We start from the raw sequence: 18182 nt of genomic DNA on the forward strand, positions 1-18182 counted from the left end.
TGCAGGGATGAGGCTCAGTGGGAACATCACAGGGAGCAGCCCCGCCTCACGCAGCCCCTCACATGACCAAACACACATCACTCGCACATCACTCAACAGTTCCGCCCCCCCGGGTACCCCCAAGAGAAGTGAAAATATCACGTGCAAACAAAATCTTGTCCTTAGATGTTCACGGCAGCCCTGCATGACGGCGAAGATGCCAACAACGTCAACGTCCGTTGACAACGGACCGATGAACACGTGGTCTCTCCCTGCGGGATTAGTGCTCGGCCACGAAAAAGAGCGGAGCGCCACGCAGATGACGAGCCTGGAAAACATGGCACCGAATGACAAAGGCCTGACACGCGAGGCCACATGCCGTGTGATTCCATTTCTGTGAAGGGTCCAGGACCGGCAGGCCCGCAGAGACGGAAAGCTGGTCGCTGGCGGCCGGGGGCTGGGTGACGAGGGTAGGGATAGGGGGCTAGGGTGGTGACAGCCGACAGGCACCCGCCTTCTTCCTGGGGCGCTGAAAATGCTGTGAACTTGATCGTGCTGATGACTGCAGAAGTGAGTGAAGATGCCACAATCCATTGATTTAGATGATTCCAGTGGGTGGATTGTGGGGTGCGTGACTTTGCTGGGGCTGCCGCACAAAGCACCTCGGCTGGAGGGGGCGGCGGCGGTGAGGGGGCTCTAACAAGACATTTATTTGGCCACAAGTCCAAGATCCAGGTGCAGGCAGGTCTCTCCCAAGGCCTCTGTCCCCGGCCTGCCGGTATCACCTTCTCGCCCTGTCCTCTCGGGGTCCTTCCTGTGAGCAAGTGTACCCCTGGGGTCTCCCAGATTCACTTCCTGTAAGGACCCCAGTCAGACGGCAGGAGCCCCCCTTCCCACAGGCCTCTTTTTAGCTGGGGCACCTCCTTGAGGCCATGTCCCCAGATACGGTCACAGTCAGGCACTCAGGGCTGGGGCATCCGCATGGGGCGCTTGGGGGAGAGGTAATTCAGCCCATCATATGCGATATGTGAATTGTAGCTCCATAAAGCTGTTTCTTAAAAACAAATAAAAATGAATAAAATTTTTTTTAAAAAAGCAAGTGAAAAATCTCCACAGCCTTGACCAAAGAAGGGGATCTAACTCCTCCCTAAGAGAGGCCACAATTTAACTTCTCCCCATTTGCCTCGAGGCCGAATCAAACAGTGGCTCTTGAGCCTCCCCCTCCACGTGGCCAGTCCACAGGCACAGTGTGACAGTTTGGAATCTAACAGACCTGGTTTCAACCCAGTGGGGCAGGTGGATGGGGGCTGAAGTGTCTCCAGGGCCCTGGGGATAGGGTCCCTCCAAACACCTGCTGACTCAAGCCCGTGGATGCACGTGGAGCTCTGCGTGGGAGCAGCAGGACCGGTGGGGGGGGGGAGGTGCTAGGCCTCTGGCACCCTGCCCTGCATGAGCCAGAGCCTGGAAGCTGGGGTGTGCGGGGTGGGGACAGCAGCCTCCCCTCTCCCCCAGCCCCCCAGGGGCTCCCTCCCCATCCAGAGAAAGCCCGCCGACCAGGCTGCTTGGTGGCGGCTGCAACCCCCGTGCCACATGTGAGGAGGTGGTGGCTGTGACTTTGGGCCCCCTCTTCCTGAATCCTGACTCACTCTCCCCGGTGCCGTGTCAGGCTCTTCACCCTCAAAGCCTCCGTGGGTTTTTTTTTTGTTTGGTTGGTTTTTTTTTTTTTTGCCTCCGTGGGTTTTAACTAATCAGTGCGAGCTCAGGAATGCAGGCGGCCCTGCAGCTCACACCAGGTCATTAGAGGTGGTGCAAAGTGCCCCCAGAATCCTGGGAATCCTGGTCTCAGGGCCAAGGCCGGGGAGGGAGCAGGCAGGACAAGGCAGCTCCTCCCGGCTCCCCAGTGGGGACCCCGGGGTGACGGCTGCTCAGGAGGGAACCTGGGCCCCGTGACGGGAGGCCAGATGTGGCCCCTTTGCCAAGGCCGCTGGGCATCGGGGAACCGAGAGCACCCAGAGTGCCCACAGTCAGCGCCCGCCCGGTGCCCTCCACTTGGGGCCTCCAGAATGGCAGGGCGGGCAGGGGGCCGGGACGCTGGTCCTAGGCACTGCGGGGGTTGGCTCGCCCAGCACCCTGCAAAGTCACTTCATTCATTCGCTCATCCATTCATTCAGCAAATTCTCCAGGGAACCAAAACCAGAGACTCTCGTCTCATCAGCAGGTCCTGGCACTCGTGCCTTCTAGATTTATCCGGGGTGGGCTGCTTCTTATCCTCTCCAACCTGTCACCACGGTCCAAGACACCTAGATTATTGCACTAGCCTCACCCCAAGTCTGCACGCATCCCCTTGCCCCACACTCACACATACACTCCATGCCACATACATCTGTGCACACACAAGCGTGCACGCAACACACCGCATATACATACACACACATGATATACACATACACACGAACACACACCCATACACACATAACACGTGCATATGCATATAAAACATACATACACACAACACATTCATTTGCACATATGACACGGAACACATATACGTGCACACACGCATACGTACATATACACACATTCACAACATACACATCACACATGCACCCCTGTGCAGTGGCAGCACGGCAGCCTCTCCCCGGCTTCCATCCTATTGGAATAAGAGCCAAATCTTACCACCCCAACCTCCTTGTGGTCTCAGCCACACCTGGCACATCTCATTGTCAAGACTGTGGCACCTGCTGTCCCCTGGGCCCTGACTCCTCCTCTCCTCACAGACATCAGCTCAGCACACCTTGTCACCTTCTCCATGAGGCCTCCCCAGCCACATCATCTACACGGGGGCACTTTTTCTATAAAGGACCAGGTAGTAGGTGGTCTCAGCTTTGTAAGACAGACAGTCTCAATGCAAAAGCAGTCATAGACAGCACCTGTGGGGAAAAGCATAGCTGTGCCTCAATAAAACTTTATTTATAAATTCAGGTGACAGCCAGATTCGGCCCAGGGCGTGATCCCAGGATCCCAGGATCAAGTCCCACGTCGGGCTCCCTATATGGAGCCTGCTTCTCCCTCTGCCTGTGTCTCTGCTTCTCTCTCTGTGTCTCTTATGAATAAATAAATAAATAATCTTTAAAAAAATAAAATAAAATGGGCATCCTGGGTGGCTCATCCTGGGCCGCCTTCAGCCCAGGGCCTGATCCTGGAGGCCAGAGATTGAGTTCCACATCGGGCTCCCTGCATGGAGCCTGCTTCTCCCTCTGCCTGTGTCTCTGCCTCTCTCTATCTGTGTGTCTTTTATGAATAAATAAATAAAATCTTTTAAAAAATAATAATAAATAAAATAAAATAAAATAAAATAAAATAAAATAACAACTCCCATCGTTCTCTAGTTTCTCCCCTCCACCTGGCTTTGCTTGGTGGCACTCATCACTATATGGTGACACACGTATCTGTCTACTTCTTTATCTGCCTCCCCGACTGGCACGTTGGAGGCCCCAACACAAGGCCACTGGCTCTTCTGCCCACTGCTGTGTCTCCAAATTCTACAAGGCCCTGGATATATTAAAAGTAGATAAAAAGAGGGAGCCTGGCTGGCTCCATCAGAAGGGCATGCAACACTTGATCTTGAGGTCATGAGTTTGAGCCCCGTGTTGGGTGCAGAGATTATTTAAATAAATAGAACTTTTAAAAAACAGGTTAAAAGGTCATAGACTTAAAATTTTCATGAAAGCAACAGAAAATCATAGCTAACGTATATATAAATACATAGTTGTACGATTGTACACGTTTGAATTACGTGTTACATGTTTCACGCATGTTCCGTGTGTATGATGGGTCTATACAAGCGTACACACATATGTGGGTTTACTTGCCAAGCAGATGAGGAAACAGCCAAGGAGGCGTAAATTACCGTGCTCAAGGTCACAGGGCTGGGAGGGGCACAGCTGGACAAACCCCGTTCCAGAGCCTGTGTCTCAACCCCTTTCCCGTGAAATGGGGGGTCAGATTGGACCCGGGTCTGCACACGGGTCCACCACACATCACGTTCCCGTCTCCAGCAGCAGACGCCCCACTGAACCACACACCGTCTCCTGTGGAGTCTGCGCCACCTGGACCTCCGGCCCGGCCCGCTAGTCAGTCACCGGCAGTGGGTCCCCAGGTCTCGGACACTTCTCTCCTCGGCCCACCCAGAAAAGGCCAGCAGAGCAACCTGTCTCCCTCCTTGCACCCCAGCCACTGGGGCAAGGCACCCACTGCTCCCGGGCTCTTCGGGCCCTGCAGGAAGCCTCTGAGAAGTCGTGAGGATTTCAGCTCAGGAACAGAAAAGAGTGCTGGCAGCTTTTAAGGCAAATTCGCCACAGGAAAAGAAGTTTTGGTTTTAACAGTGACTTGCTACACAGAGTGTGAATAAATGTGAGAAGTTCCTGCAAGAAGATTGGTTTGTGCCTCCCGATTACTGTCCTCTCCCTCTTCCCCACGAACCAGCCTGTGGTCACCCCCTGCACTCACAGGGCGACCATGAGATGCCCCTCCACCCTCTCAGCACTGAGGGGAGGCCCTCCTAGATGCTGGGAGGCCATCCACAGGTTTCCCCGGAGACTCGGGGGTCCGTAATCCCATCTCTTCAGGTGGATTCTCCAACGAGAGGAGGAGGCACAGGTAGGACAGGCAGGGTCCTCAGACCAGCTCCTGGCAGCTTCAGACTCAAACAAGAAGCTCCATCCAAGCCTTATTTGGAAGGAAAACTCTCCAAGTCCCAGAGCCTCGTGAGTCACCCCACAGGAATGCTTGTGACATTTCATAACAAATACTAACTCCTCACCTCTGCGAGCCTCTTAACAGGCTGTCCCATAAGCTCGGCTGACCTGCACAGACCTGGAGGTGGGGGGGGTAAATCCGATGTTTTATCAATAAGACACACGAAGCCCAGCCAGCCAGGTCCCTGGCTTCCACCCCCGTGCTGCTCAGGCTCTTCCTCCTCCTAGGCCAGGCCTCCTGCTTCTCTGATGCGTAAACCAGCACGGACACAATGTACCACTTAACAAACGTGCATTGAGTCCCTAACGGATGCAAGAGACTGAGCCAAGTGTAATGCAGGAGATGAAGACAATAAGGCATGGCTCCCAGACACTCCGAGCTAGAAGGGAACCCCCAGGAGAGCCAGCCCGGCCTCCCCTTTACTACAGCCTGTATTGCTTATCGACTGCTACGTAACAATATTACCATAATCTCACAGCTTAAAGCAGCGTGCATTTATTATGCCCTGTCTCTATGGGTCAAGAATCCACCATGCCTTGGCTGGGTCCTCAGCTTCGATCTCACCCAAAAGCTGCAATCGAGGTCAGGGCTACAGGCTTATCTGAGGCTCAACCGGGGAAGGGTCTGCTTCAAAACTCCCGGGGTTGTTGGCAGAATTGAGTTGTTCGTAGGCCCGTTGGACTGAGGGCCTCAGCTTCTTGCTGGCTGTTGGCCAGAGATCACCTTCGGTTCCTAGCTGGTGGCTGACCAGGACTGGCCTTCAGCTCCTTGCTATGTGGGCCACCCCAACACAACACAGCCATGTGCCCAACACCAGCAAGACAGAAAGTCTCTCAGTGAGATGTAAGATGTAAAAATAATAATAATAATAAATAAAAAATAAAAAAGATGTAAAACAAATGCCACAATCTCATGTAACACAACCGTGGAAATGACATCCCATCACCTTTGCTGTAGTCCGTCCATTAGAGGCAAGCCGCGGGTCCAGCCCACACATGAGGCTGTGAGCACCAGCTGGCAGGATTGCAGGAGTCAGCTTAGAGCCTCTCCATTATATCTTCTGTGCCTTCCATCGTTTTCTTTTTTTTTTTTAATTTTTTTTCCTTCCATCATTTTCTGAACATCGCCAGAGATGAGCTGCTCGCTACCTCACAAGGCAGCCCATTCCATTCTGATGCCACATGAACGACTACAAAGTCTTCCTTACTAGGGGGTGCCTGGGTGGCTTAGTTGGTTAAGTGTCCAACTCTTGATTTCGGCTCAGGTCACAATCTCAAGGTTGTGAGTTCAAGCCCCACACTGAGGGGGGAAGAAAATCCTTCCCAGTATCAAACCCAAACCCACCTCCCTATGACTGTTTTGCTCATTGGCCAAGGCCTTGCAGTCTGGGATGACACAGAAAAAGTCTCCTCTGGTCGAAGTTGAGCTCCAGGTAGGCAGGAACCATCTGTACCCTCAGAGAGCAGGGCTGCCGGAGAGTTCCAGGCACATTCAAGGTACTTAGTAAATGCGTGCCAAGAGAATCGAGAGCACATATTAGTTCAACAAGGGTTCCCAGTGGCTTGCTGGCAGTCCTGATGCAGAGGTGGGAGCTTGCTCACCCACAGGTCTTTTTTTTTTTTTTTTTTAATTTTTATTTACTTATGATAGTCACACAGAGAGAGAGAGAGAGAGGCAGAGACATAGGCAGAGGGAGAAGCAGGCTCCATGCACTGGGAGCCCGACGTGGGATTCGATCCCAGGTCTCCAGGATCGCGCCCTGGGCCAAAGGCAGGCGCCAAACCGCTGCGCCACCCAGGGATCCCCGACAGGTCTTGAAAGACAGACCATCACCATCTTCCTGAGGACCCTTGGGAATGTGTCACTTATAGAGGCTCCAGCCAATCTTGTCACTAGAAAAATTATGAGCTGTTCAAGGTCACACCCGGTAAGTGGCAGAGCCAATACCTGGAGCTGGGCCCTTGTCTCCTTGCGTCCCACTATCTCTGTCTTTGGGCATGATCGGCACCAAGGAGATCTGGCTCCTGCATCCTGGGAGACTGCACCCAAGGCTGCTTCTCCACTTTCTATAAGCTGTCCTGACCCCTGGCCAGGCAACCCAGATGTGGCCCATCACACCCCCTTAGTTGGAAACAGGTGAGCAGCGGGCCTCCGCAGGCGGCGACAGGGATCCGGGAGCTCTTGCTCTTGCTATGCACCTGCTTTGCGTTCCGGAACGTGACCTCTCACACCAAGGAGCATCACATCCCAGTGTGCTTCCCAGGGCATCGAGGCCTTCCCAGAACTGATGGCCGGACCCAGACTCCAGGCTCTGTTTCCTCCCCACGTCCCATGTCACCACAGGCTGTCTGACCCACGCGGGCACCTGGCAAGTGTTGAGTGGACGATCAAGCAGAAGGGGCTCTAGAGCCTGCTGAGAATCTCAGATGGGAGGCCCAGCCTGACCCTGAAAGGAGAGGCAGCAAGACTAGAGGGGTCCCAGGAGACTCCCCGAGTGGCCTATGCTTCTGAGCCATGGGATGAGGCCCTGGCTAAGGTTCTCCAGAAACAGAGATGCCACAAGGAGAGACAGGACACTTCTTCGGGCCCGTCTCCTTCCTTGGACACTTCTTTGTCACCCACATTGCCGTGATCCCAGCCCTTTTTGCTCTGCTGCCTCCAAAGGGCCCCCTCTCACCAGTGTCCTCTTTCTCCCAGGCCCTCACCTTCTCCTTCTGCAGCTGGTACGTGACGAGGGCTGGAGAAACATTACTAATTAAATTATTAGGATTATGACTGTTCCCTTCTCCTCCATATACTCATATCCCCAAGGTTCTAACATCTAAAACCTTCCTAAACCTTCAGCAACTTTTCATGTGGGAGGCTAGAGGTGACTTTAACTTCTGCCTTTGGATTTCCACATTTCAAGCTGCTGTACCATAAGCACACACTAAAAATGATTTAAAAAGTAATAACAGCTGACACTTACTCTGCAACAGGCTTTCCACACTCCACCTCAGTGCACCCCGAGGCCGCCTGAGCCTGAGGGGTTTCAGGAACCCAGGACAGCTGCTTCTCCTCCCACTCTCATGTCCCCTATTCTACAGACGAGAACACCGAGGCTTCAAGAGGCATACGACTCTGCTTCAGAAGCCCCTCAGAAAATGAGTAAAGAGCTTGAGTAGACATTTCTGCAGAGCAAATAGGCAAACGACCAAAAAAAAGGCACAAGAAGAGCCGCTCAGCATCATCAGTCACAAGGGAATGCAAACCCAAACCCCAAGAAGATACCACTTCACACCCACAGAGATGGCTGCAGCTTTCATTTTGTTTTTGTTTTTGTTTCTTTTTAAAAAACATCACGAGTGGTGGGCTGTGGAGGAATTGGAACCCTCATGCTCAGCCGGCGGAAATGTGAAACGTTTCAGCCACTGTGGAAAAAGATTTTGCTGGCTCCGCAGACAGCCAATCACAGAGTTACCATGGGACTCGGGATTCCAGTCCTAGGTGGAGCCCCACACTGAAAACAAGGACTCCAACAAACAGGTGGGCACACGTGGGCACAGCGACACTGCTCACAACAGCGCGAAGATGGCAATGGCCACGTGTCCTTCAGCCGAGGAAGGGATAACCCAAGCGTGGTCTAGCCGCACGATGGAATATTACTGAGCCCTTAAAAAGGAGTGGCTCGTGGTCACCTGCTATGACGCGGCTGAGCCTTGAGAGCACCGTGCTAGGTGAAGGGAGCCAGCCACGAACGACCACACGCTAGATGCCGTCTTTCATATAAAATCTCCAGATTAGGGCAATCTGCAGAGGCAGAAAACACATTAGTGGTTGCCAGGGGCTGGAGGAGGCAGAGGGGGGTGAGTGCTGGTGGACACGGGGTTTTATCTGCGGCGATGAAAAAGTTTGCACCTGGTGGAGGGGGTGGTCTCACGGCACAGTGAATCCACTAAGTGCCATTGAATGGTTCCCTTTAAAAATGGTTATTGCATATTGTGTGGATCTCACCCAAAAAATAAACCTGAGTGGGACGCCCAAGTGGCTCAGCGGCTGAGCATCTGCCTTCTGCCCAGGCCGCGATCCCAGGGTCCTGGGATCGAGTCCCGCATCGGGCTCCGCGCATGGAGCCTGCCTCTCCCTCTGCCTGTGTCTCTGCCTCTCTCTGTGTGTCTCTCATGAATAAATAAATAAAATATTTAAAAACAACAAACAAACAAACCCTGAGCCTCAGGTCACAGCGCCGATGAGCATCAGAGCTGGCACGTGAATGCGGTCCCGCCAGCCCTGTGAGCCCGCCCCGGCCCACCTGCCGCAGAGCCCTCTGCCAGCAGGCACCCCATGCGCATCCCCATCCCCGCAGGCAGGCCTCCACACCCAGCCCTCCCACCCCCCACATTCCCCCCACCACCCCCCGTCCCCCCCCCCATCCCCGGCCTCTCCCACACCCTGCCAGCAGTCCAGGCCTCCACTGCCCTGAACACTATTTGGGGATATCTCCCATCTTTCCCCAAACCACTGCAAACTGCCTTTCATAAAATTACTAAGTAACACCCAGCTGGCCGCCCGGGGAGGACAGGACCCCATGCCAGGTCACTTCCTAAGGTCATTTGTCGGCAGCAGGTTGTCCTTCCCTGCTCCCCTCCCTTAGCCCCTGAGTCACCCCCACGACCCTGCCTGGCACCCCTCCTCCTCCTTCGCTCTGCGGCTCCTACCTTTGCTCAGCACACCCAAGGCTGTCCGTGGGGCCCTCCTCTTCGGGGCTGGAGAACCACTCCGTTCCCTGCCTGTGCTCTGCGTGTCAAGGGGAACTGCAGTCACATAATGATGTCGCTGTCCCCAGAAGCCGGCGGGAAGAGACTCTAATCGCATTTCACTCAAAGTCCTCAGCAACTGGAGAGCTGGGGAGGACGGTGATGCGGGTCCTGCCAAGGAGCCTCCTGTCTTTTCTGCTGGTAAATACGGAACCCTCGAGAAGCAGGGGTGGGGAGAGGCTCCACAAGTGGACCTGGCAGATGGGGTCCCTGGGGCAGCCTGCTTCCTGGGGACCGCAGGACCCATGTGTGGTGACAGCACAGGCTAATGGTAGATCGGGGACAAGCCACAGTTCCTGCCTCCCGGCAGCGGGGTCCGGGGTCCCCTGGTTCACCCTCCCCTCCTCCAGCCTGAGTGCAGGGCAGCAGTGAGCACAGAAGGGCAGGGGAAGCAGGCCCTGTCCACACCCAGGGGGCTTCGGGGCGAGGAGGACACGGATCAGGGGAGGGGAGGAGGAAGCGGGTGACTGCATTTGAGAACGAAACCCTCCCGCCTGAGAATCCCCTGGAGCCCGGGGTGGGGGGGACTGCAGAGTCCTGGGCCACCCCCGACTTGCCTGAACTCAATGTCCTCTGGGGGTGGACCCAGGACTCTGCCCAGGAGGGCTGAGTCCCTCCCTACCCAGCCCTGAAGGTGGGAGGGCCTCCACACTTGCTTCCCCACACACCCCTTCATGCTCACAGTTGCTCAGGACCCCCCTCCCCACTCAGGGCCCCTGTGACCTTTTCCTCTGAGCGGGAGCGCATCCAGGCCCCAGGAGCCCCACGGGCAGCCGCCAGCCCTCCCCGCTGTGCTGCGGGCACTAATGCGGCCCTGACAGGCCAAGGATGACCTGCAGGTGGCAAGTCAGCTGGACCCCAGGCTGTGCACACGGTCACTCGGCAAGAAAGGAGGAGACGGCGGAAGGGGAAAGAAAACCATCGCTGTCCCCGGCAGAGCCACCGGGCACGTGGTAATGGGCTCGCCGAATGAGCACTGGGCAGGGCTGTCAAGCAACCTTGGACAAGTGGCCTCCCCATCGGGCTCCGTCTCCTCCTCTGAGGAGCGAGGGTTTGGAACCTGGTGCCCTCTGAGGTCTCTGTGACTATGACATTCCGTGACCATGGCCGCCTTGCGGAAACGAGGTGGCCTCTGTCCCCTTTTGGGGTAGGCTTCCCAATGCTTTAATGCAAACCCAGAGTGGGCACCCTCAGTGGGCCCCAGACTCCCTTCTCCAAGGTTCCCCTGGAGGCTTCTGTTGCACAGGGCAGCTTTCAAAAGGAAACATTTTATTCGAGCATAATATGAGCATAATATGTACGGAGGAAAGCATGACACTATGTGTCCGGTTCCACGAATCGTCACAAATGGAACCCACCCATGTGACCAACACCCAGGTGGGGAGGAGAACATTGGTCCCCTCCCGCCCGTTCCTGCCGCCAGCCCCCCAGCCTCGACAACCACTACCTTGACTTCTATACCAGAGACGGACCCCTCGGTAAATGGTCACACAGTGCACATGCCTGTCCGCCTGCTTCTCTCACCCGACACGGTGTGTACAGGGTTCCCGCCGGCACGCGGAGCTGCTGCTCATCCTCGTTACGCGTCCAGCCGCCTGTCGTGGGAACGAGCCACACCGATCCAGCCCCTGTCGCTGGGTGTTCAGGTGGTTTTCAGGTTTGGGCAATTATGAACAGCGCCGTTGTGAACAGTCTGGTGGTGAACACTTGCTCACGTTTCTTGGGGGGCGTGCACCTGGGTCATACCCATATATTGGGTCGTAGGGCAGGCATATATGTGGCTTTCGCAGACACTGCCCATTTTGGAAAGTGGTTGTACCAATTTACCCCCACACACACACATGCACGCACGCCAGTGGGAGAAGTTTCAGTTGACCACTCTTCACCAATACGTGGGGGATCCGTCTCTTCCGTGTCGTTAGCCGCTCTGTTCCGCGCGTAATGGTGTCTGATTTTAGTTTACGTTTCCATGATGGTTAACAAAGCTGAGCACCTTTTTACATGCTTGTCATCTGCGTTTTTCATATTGATTTGTAGAAGTTCTTTATATATTCTGGCCACTAAATGCACCTGTGTTTACGCTCGTGGAAAGAGACACAGATACATACGCACGGAGATTGCGAATGTCCTCTCAGAGCCTATCGAGGCGATATTGCTCCTTTATTCTGTCAGCACAAGGAGTTACACTGGTTGGATTTCGATTGTTAAACCGACTCTCCGCTCAGGGGATAAACCCGGCGTGACCGAGGTGTGTTCACCCTGGCGGTGGTGGGCCTGACCTGCTAATGTTTTGTTTAAGACACTTGGAGTCACGTTCAGGAGAGAAGTCAGCCCATAATCTTCTCTTCTGGATGCATCCCCGGTAGTTCTGGGCGTCGGGGCGGACCGCCTCATCCGTGAGTGTGCGTGTCTCTCTCTCTTCTCTGCCAGAGTAATTGGGAAGTGGTTGGCTGGACGCGTCGGGGGGCTGGTCTGGGGAAAGGCCCCCATGGCCAGGCCTGGGGACTGTGTGGGGTCCTGCGTCTGAGGCCTCATCTGCCTTGTGAGCATGGGGACGGGGCACTTGGGAGTCTCACTCAACAAATGCCCTTGAAATGGGCTGCGACCAGGGCCCTGCTCGGCCTTCCCTCTGTTCTTTCTCAGCCTGTCTCCCTCCCTGCTTCCCCTTCTGCTGCCCCTCCCCAAGAGTCACTTGCCCCTTCCCTTCCTCTGTTCCCCTCCCCTGCCCTCTCCCTCTCTCTGCCAGGACTACTTGTTCTCCCCAACATGGGGGCGGGGGGGGGGGTGAGGGTGCTTGTGTACAGTGGGTACACAGGTGTGTGTGGATGTAGGAGGAGGGGTATGGGGTGTGTAGAGGGTGGGGTGTGGATATGGGAGAGTATGGGGGATGGGTGTATGTGTGAGTGTGGTGGGGGTAGGGGTGGGGGGTGAGTGAGGTGGGGGGGTTGGTGTGGGGGGGGTGTGGGTGTAGGCTGAGGGTGAGTGCAGGGGTGTGGGGCACATGGGTGCAGTGGGATCGAGGTGGGGGTGTCGGGGGCGCATGTGTAGATGTGGGGGTGGGAGCGTGTGCGTATGTGGGTGGGTGGAGGCGAGCAGGGGTGCACGTGGCCGGGAGATGCTGGCTGCTGCTCCCCCTGCCCCACCTGCCGTGGCCCCTGTGGCCGGGACTCAAGCTGAGCCTCTCCCCTCCCCACTCCCCACCCTCCCACTGCTGCCCCTTCCCTGCCTGGCGGTGCTGCTGGGGCTGGAGCTGGCAGCCGGGCCCTGAGGTGTACGCTTGAACGTTCTGGAACGCCATCGAAGATTCCTGAGGGCCGAGTGGGGCCGCCGGGGAAGAGCTGGCGGGGCGGCAGCAGGGTGGGCGAGCCCTGGCCTTGGGCAGGGACCTGGGAAGGGCGGCCCGGCCAGGACCCCGGCCATGGGGGGCCCTCAGCGCCCTGCCCCAGCCTCAGCACATCACCCCCGGGGGCGGGGGCCTGTCACTCTCACAGGCAAGTGTTCCATTTGCTCAGACACATGATCTAAATGGTGCATGGCCCTGGTCAGGTGCTGAGTGGCATCCTGCAGGGTTGCCCAGGCAGCCTGCTGCCCTGGGGGTGAGGGGACGGGGCGTGGGGGGGCCTTCATGCCACATAAAGGGGAGCAAGCCAACGTGCACAGTCATCCGAACACCCAAGTGTGTCAGATGAAAGCGCAGCACCGCCGTCTCTAGGATGTGCCAAGCAGGGAAGCAAAGCAAGTGGGTGGATGCTGCTCTGGGAGTAGGGAGCCTACAAAAGGCACATGTTCCAGAACCTTCCGCCCTGACTTCGGTGAACTGTAATGACTGCCGAGCGACAGTCCCGAGGGGATGGTCTTCCCACACCCGGCCCAACACTTGGGCCAAGCTCTGGCCTCAGAGCCTCACCCCGGCTCCCAGGCTGCCCTGCCAACGAGCTGCACCCACAGCCCTCAGCAAGACCCCAGCAGACAGCGGTGAGGACAAGCGAGCCTGTCCCTGCCTTGCGAGGGTCGACCTCCCTCTTGTGCTGGCCCTGGGGCCCGTCTGAGCCCCCTGCCCCGAGAGCCGGGGAGCAGGATGGCGCTCAGCACCCCTGGAGCTGGAGTCGGCCCAGGCCCCCCTGTCAATTCACGGGCTGCTCCCGAGCATGTTTCTGGTCTCTGGAACCCGCGGTCTTCTGTGAAAGGGCACAATCGCTCCGGGTGGTGTGGTCCACACCACCCTTCCCGCCCCCCGAGTCAGCGACTCCCTGAATCTGGGACAAGGGAAGCAGGCGCCGGAGACCCCCAAGACCGCAGGGTGGGGAGGGGGTGCCCGTGGTCGCCACGGCCCGCGAGAGGAACAGCGGGGTGGCGGGCGGTGGCTGCCTTGAGGGAGGCCTACGCGGAGGAGAGGGGCATTCTTAGAAACTAGAGGAACTCCGCAGGCTCCGGGCTGCTGGGGCAGGGACGGGGAGGGAACAGACTTGGCACCTTGGGCTGGAATGGGTGGCCCCGGGTTGGCACCTGTGCAGGGAGGCCCCACAAACAGGAGAGCTCCCCGCCAGGGCCCTGCTGTGGCCCACGCTCTCCTGCAAGTCGTGTGTGCTGCGCTGCGGGATCCCCGAGATGGGCTGTCCTCCTGCACCTGGGCCCCTGATTTCAAGAGATGCTAACAAACCAGAGTTTGCCCCCGTTGGTGGTGGCCAGGGAGGCGGAGGGGAGGACGGGGAAGAAGAAAGGGTGGGAGTGCTGTGCTGACCGAGCTTTGGTTGCTGGGAAGGGTTTTCACAAGGGAGCGGACTGGTTTGTCCCTCGTAGGACCCACGGGTGGAGATTGCGGGGCCCTGGGGAGGGGGAGAAGTGGCTAGCCAGCGTCAGGCCTCCAAGCGATGCTCTCTCTCCCCTGCCTGGTGGCTGCCTCCTGCCCCTGCTACCCAGCCACCTGGCAGGAGGCACCTGCCTTCATCAGCTCTGCCCCAAAGCCCAGTTTGACCCAATGGCAATTTCACAACATCAGTCCGAATGCCCAAGAGAGAAAAGCTGGTGGGCGCACCTGGGTCCAGTTCATCCTCACCCAGGCACCAGGGGAGGAATCGCACAGAATCAACACGGGGTAGGTGAGTGGGCAGTTAGTGGGTGGTCTGCTACCCCCCAAAGGGGTCTGCATATATGGCATCGTATGAGTATGAGGCGTGGAAGAAGTGGGGCCCAAGAAGCAGAGGGAAGACTTACAGGGGGCCTTAGGCAGCATTCAGAAACTTGAAGGCCTGCCCACGAGGAATAGGATGAGTGCCTTGGCCCCAGGTCCTTTGGGAGAAGCAGGGAGGCAAGGTGGTACTGGAGCAAAACTTGTTATGGCGATGTCAGGAGCTTTCTCATCAGCAGGTGGGCGGACTGTCACGGAAGGGCTGCCTGGGGAAGCAGTGAGCTCTGCTCTGCTGCCAATAATCATGCGGACTCAGAGGACAGTGTAGAGGAGGGTGAGGCACAGTGTCCCTATTAGTTAGGGCTGTTCAGGGAAACAGCAAATAGGAGAGATTGGACATGGAGCAATGGGGATGGAGGTGGGAATGGAGATGGGGGAGGAGGTGAGGGTGAGGCTGGATGTGGGGGCAGAGGTGAAGGTGGGGAGGAGGTGGGAGTGGAGGTGGGGATAGAAATAGGGAGGGAGGTGGGGGTGGGGATGAAGGTAGGGGTAGGGGTGAAGATGGGGAGAGAGATGGGGAGAGATGGAGGTGGAGGTAGGAAGGAAGATGGGGATGAAGGTGGGGGTGGGGATGGAGGTGAGGGTGTGGAGGTGGGGGTGAAGAGGGAGGTGGGAGTGGAGATGGGGAGGGAGGTGGGGATGGGGATGGCGATGGCAATGGAGATGGAGAGAGATGCTAAGAGATTGGTGGTCAAGGAACTGGCTCATGTAGCCCCGATGGGTTGGACAATCCTGCTCATGCTGGGGAGGACTCTCTCCTTTCCCCAGCCCCTGGATTCCTGCACCAGCCTCTTCTAGAAACACCCTTGCAGACAGAGGAGTAACATCCAACCAGCTGTGTGGGCACCCCACGACCTGGTCAAGTGGACACATGCAATCCACTGTCACAGCCTCAGAGGGCCACCCCATGGCAACCCCAGCACGTGTCCCTGTCTCCACAGATGCTGCGTTCCCTGGGCCTTGGCTCATCTCTCCAGCTTCACCGCTGGCAAGCCACCCCCCACCCCAAGCCCTGGGATCCGTTGGAGCCACATCCTCTCCCCACCCAGATTGGGGCCCCCATTGGTCCCTCTGCCTCTCTCCTACACAACCTTCACTTTTCACCGTAAGTCTTCTAGCGACCGCCCTGTCGGCCCCCCAGTCCCCCATCAGAGGGAAACTCTCTCAGGGATAAATGACTTCATGAAAGAAAAGAACCAGGAGCCGGGAGGGGAAGCAGCATCGTGGGCAGTAACTAGACCAGGTGGGAGGGCTGGCCAGCCGCTTCAGAGTCTCTGGGTGCCAACAGGGCATCTAGCAAAAGCAAACCTGTATTTCCAATCCTCCTTTATCAAAATGTTTATGTGATCCGGAAATCATCCAACACACAGTGTGCAAGACGAGCTCCAGCTCACCAGCAGCCTTCCAAGGGCTGAAACCACCAGGCAAGCCTGGCCTCCCTCCCGGACAAGGGCCGGCTGCTGGCCAGAGGCGGCCTCTGCAGACTCGGGAAGCCCCGCCAGGGCCTCCTCGGAGCGGCCGGCCTGGCCCTTGCATTGCATCACCGGCTGAGTCCTTGGCAGGGAGGGGGAGCCGGGAGGAGGAGGAGGAGGCCACGGAGGGAGGGGGGAGGGAGGGAGGAGGTGGGAGGGAGGGAGGGAGGAGGTGGGAGGAGAGCTCTGCTTCTCATTCCCCAGGGAGGCCAGAATGCTGATGTATGCAGTCAACCCAAATCTCATCTCAGAAAGGAACAATGAATAAAAGGAAAGGTCTGACCTGTTTCCCAGCCTTTTGCACGTTCTCTTTTGGGATCCACAAGGCATTTGAGAAGTGTCCCCGGGACGTCAGCATCTGCACGATCACCACACGATTCTGCTCCTGTGGGCAGGGGGGCCCTGGCCACGAGGCACTGACCACGCTGGGGAGGCCATGGGGGGGCAGTCTGACCCCCTCCCCCTTGGGCTCCTGTCTGCTTTGCAACCAACAACTTCCATCAGGGTCTCTGCTCACTGCCCTAATTTTGCCCTTTCTTACTGCGACCCAGGAGGGGTGGGGACGCAAGGGTTGATGGCTTTACTCAGTTTAAAAGATAGACCTGCAAGGGCAGCACGTGGCCTGACCCCTGGGGGCTGCAGAGTCTTGACACAGAGACCAAGATCCATACACCCAACCTGCCCGCTAGACTCAATAAACAACAGCCACATCGGGGGCGTCTTTCAGATGCATAGACATGCAGTTGTGAATAATCAAATACAAATTGATTTTAAACCACTACCGCATTCAAAGCAGCTTTTTATCATTGTGAATTTTCTCGACCAACGAATCCTAAAAATAAAAGCACTGGCACGTGAAAAGATCCTCAAAGCGTTTGACATTAAAATGCAGTTCACAGACTTGGAAAGATGGGGAGTCTCGATTCCACGGCAGATCCTTCCTTTTTGCCGGAGAAAATAGGGTTTGGGGAGTTTAAGAGGCTTGGCCACAGTCACACGGCCCATGAGGGTGACAGCACCTGCACGGACCCACGAACCGACCCCGGGCCGGTGCAAGGGCTTTAATTCCTCTGAGCCCCCAGTCCTCCAGAGAGTGGACTTGTGGAATGGATTCAGTGAAGACATCCGGGCGCAGTGGTGGACACGGTGCCCAGCACGTAGCAGGCACTTAAAAAATGATGAAGAGCATCACCCACTGTTAGTTCCCGCTGTTGGGGCCTGTTGATCCCTCCTGGCATCCCAGCCGCAGTGACCCGGGGATTACCTGGCTGCGCACACACCCCGGGGCCATGGTGCGGCCCCTTCACTGCTACTCCATCCCCGCCAGCGGGAGGCAAGAAGCAAAGAAGCAAACATCCCGCACCATGAAGCCCTGGCCAGGAGCTCCCAGAGCAACCGACGTTCTCCTGCCATGGGTCCGCTCTTTCTCCATGCCCGTTGCCTGGGTGCAGGTCTGTGTCCCACATAAAGAGCAAGCAAGTGGGATCGAGAAACCAGGTGATGGCTGAGTCTGGGTGGCTCAGCCGGTTAAGCATCTGACTCTTTTTTTTTTTTTTTTCATGAGAGACACAGAGAGAGGCAGAGACATAGGTAGAGGGAGAAGCAGGCTCCATGCAGGGAGCCCGGTGTGGGACTCGATGCCAGGACCCCAAGATCACATCCTGGGCTGAAGGTAGACGCTCAACCACTGAGCCACCCAGGTGCCCCAGCATCTGACTCTTGATTTCACCTCACATCATGGTCTCAGGGTTGTGAGATGGAGCCTCGTGTTGGGTTTCTCGTGGGCGTGGAATCTGCTTAAGATTCTCTGTCCCCATCCTTCTGCCCCTCCACCTGCCTCCCTCTCTGAAAAAAAAAAGAAAGAAAGAAAGAAAGAAAGAAAGAAAGAAAGAAAGAAAGAAAGCAAGCCCAGGTGAACAGCTCACCAGTTAGCACCAGTGCTTCAGAGCCATCGACCAGTGGGTCAGTGGATAGAGGCTGGGAGGACAG

The 18182-nt window shown here is 56.7% G+C and overlaps 1 long non-coding RNA gene across 1 annotated transcript; it reads left to right on the top strand.

The window, feature by feature from the left end:
- Positions 1–14278: 14278 nt before the first annotated feature.
- LOC144285404 (uncharacterized) lies at positions 14279–17001 on the top strand. The gene is made up of 3 exons (XR_013353677.1): positions 14279–14628; positions 15663–15826; positions 16398–17001. It is a non-coding gene; the product is annotated as an uncharacterized LOC144285404 (long non-coding RNA).
- The last annotated feature ends 1181 nt before the right edge of the window (positions 17002–18182 follow it).

The sequence above is a fragment of the Canis aureus genome, chromosome 16 (genome assembly GCF_053574225.1).
Source record: "Canis aureus isolate CA01 chromosome 16, VMU_Caureus_v.1.0, whole genome shotgun sequence".
Taxonomy (NCBI): Eukaryota; Metazoa; Chordata; class Mammalia; order Carnivora; family Canidae; genus Canis; species Canis aureus.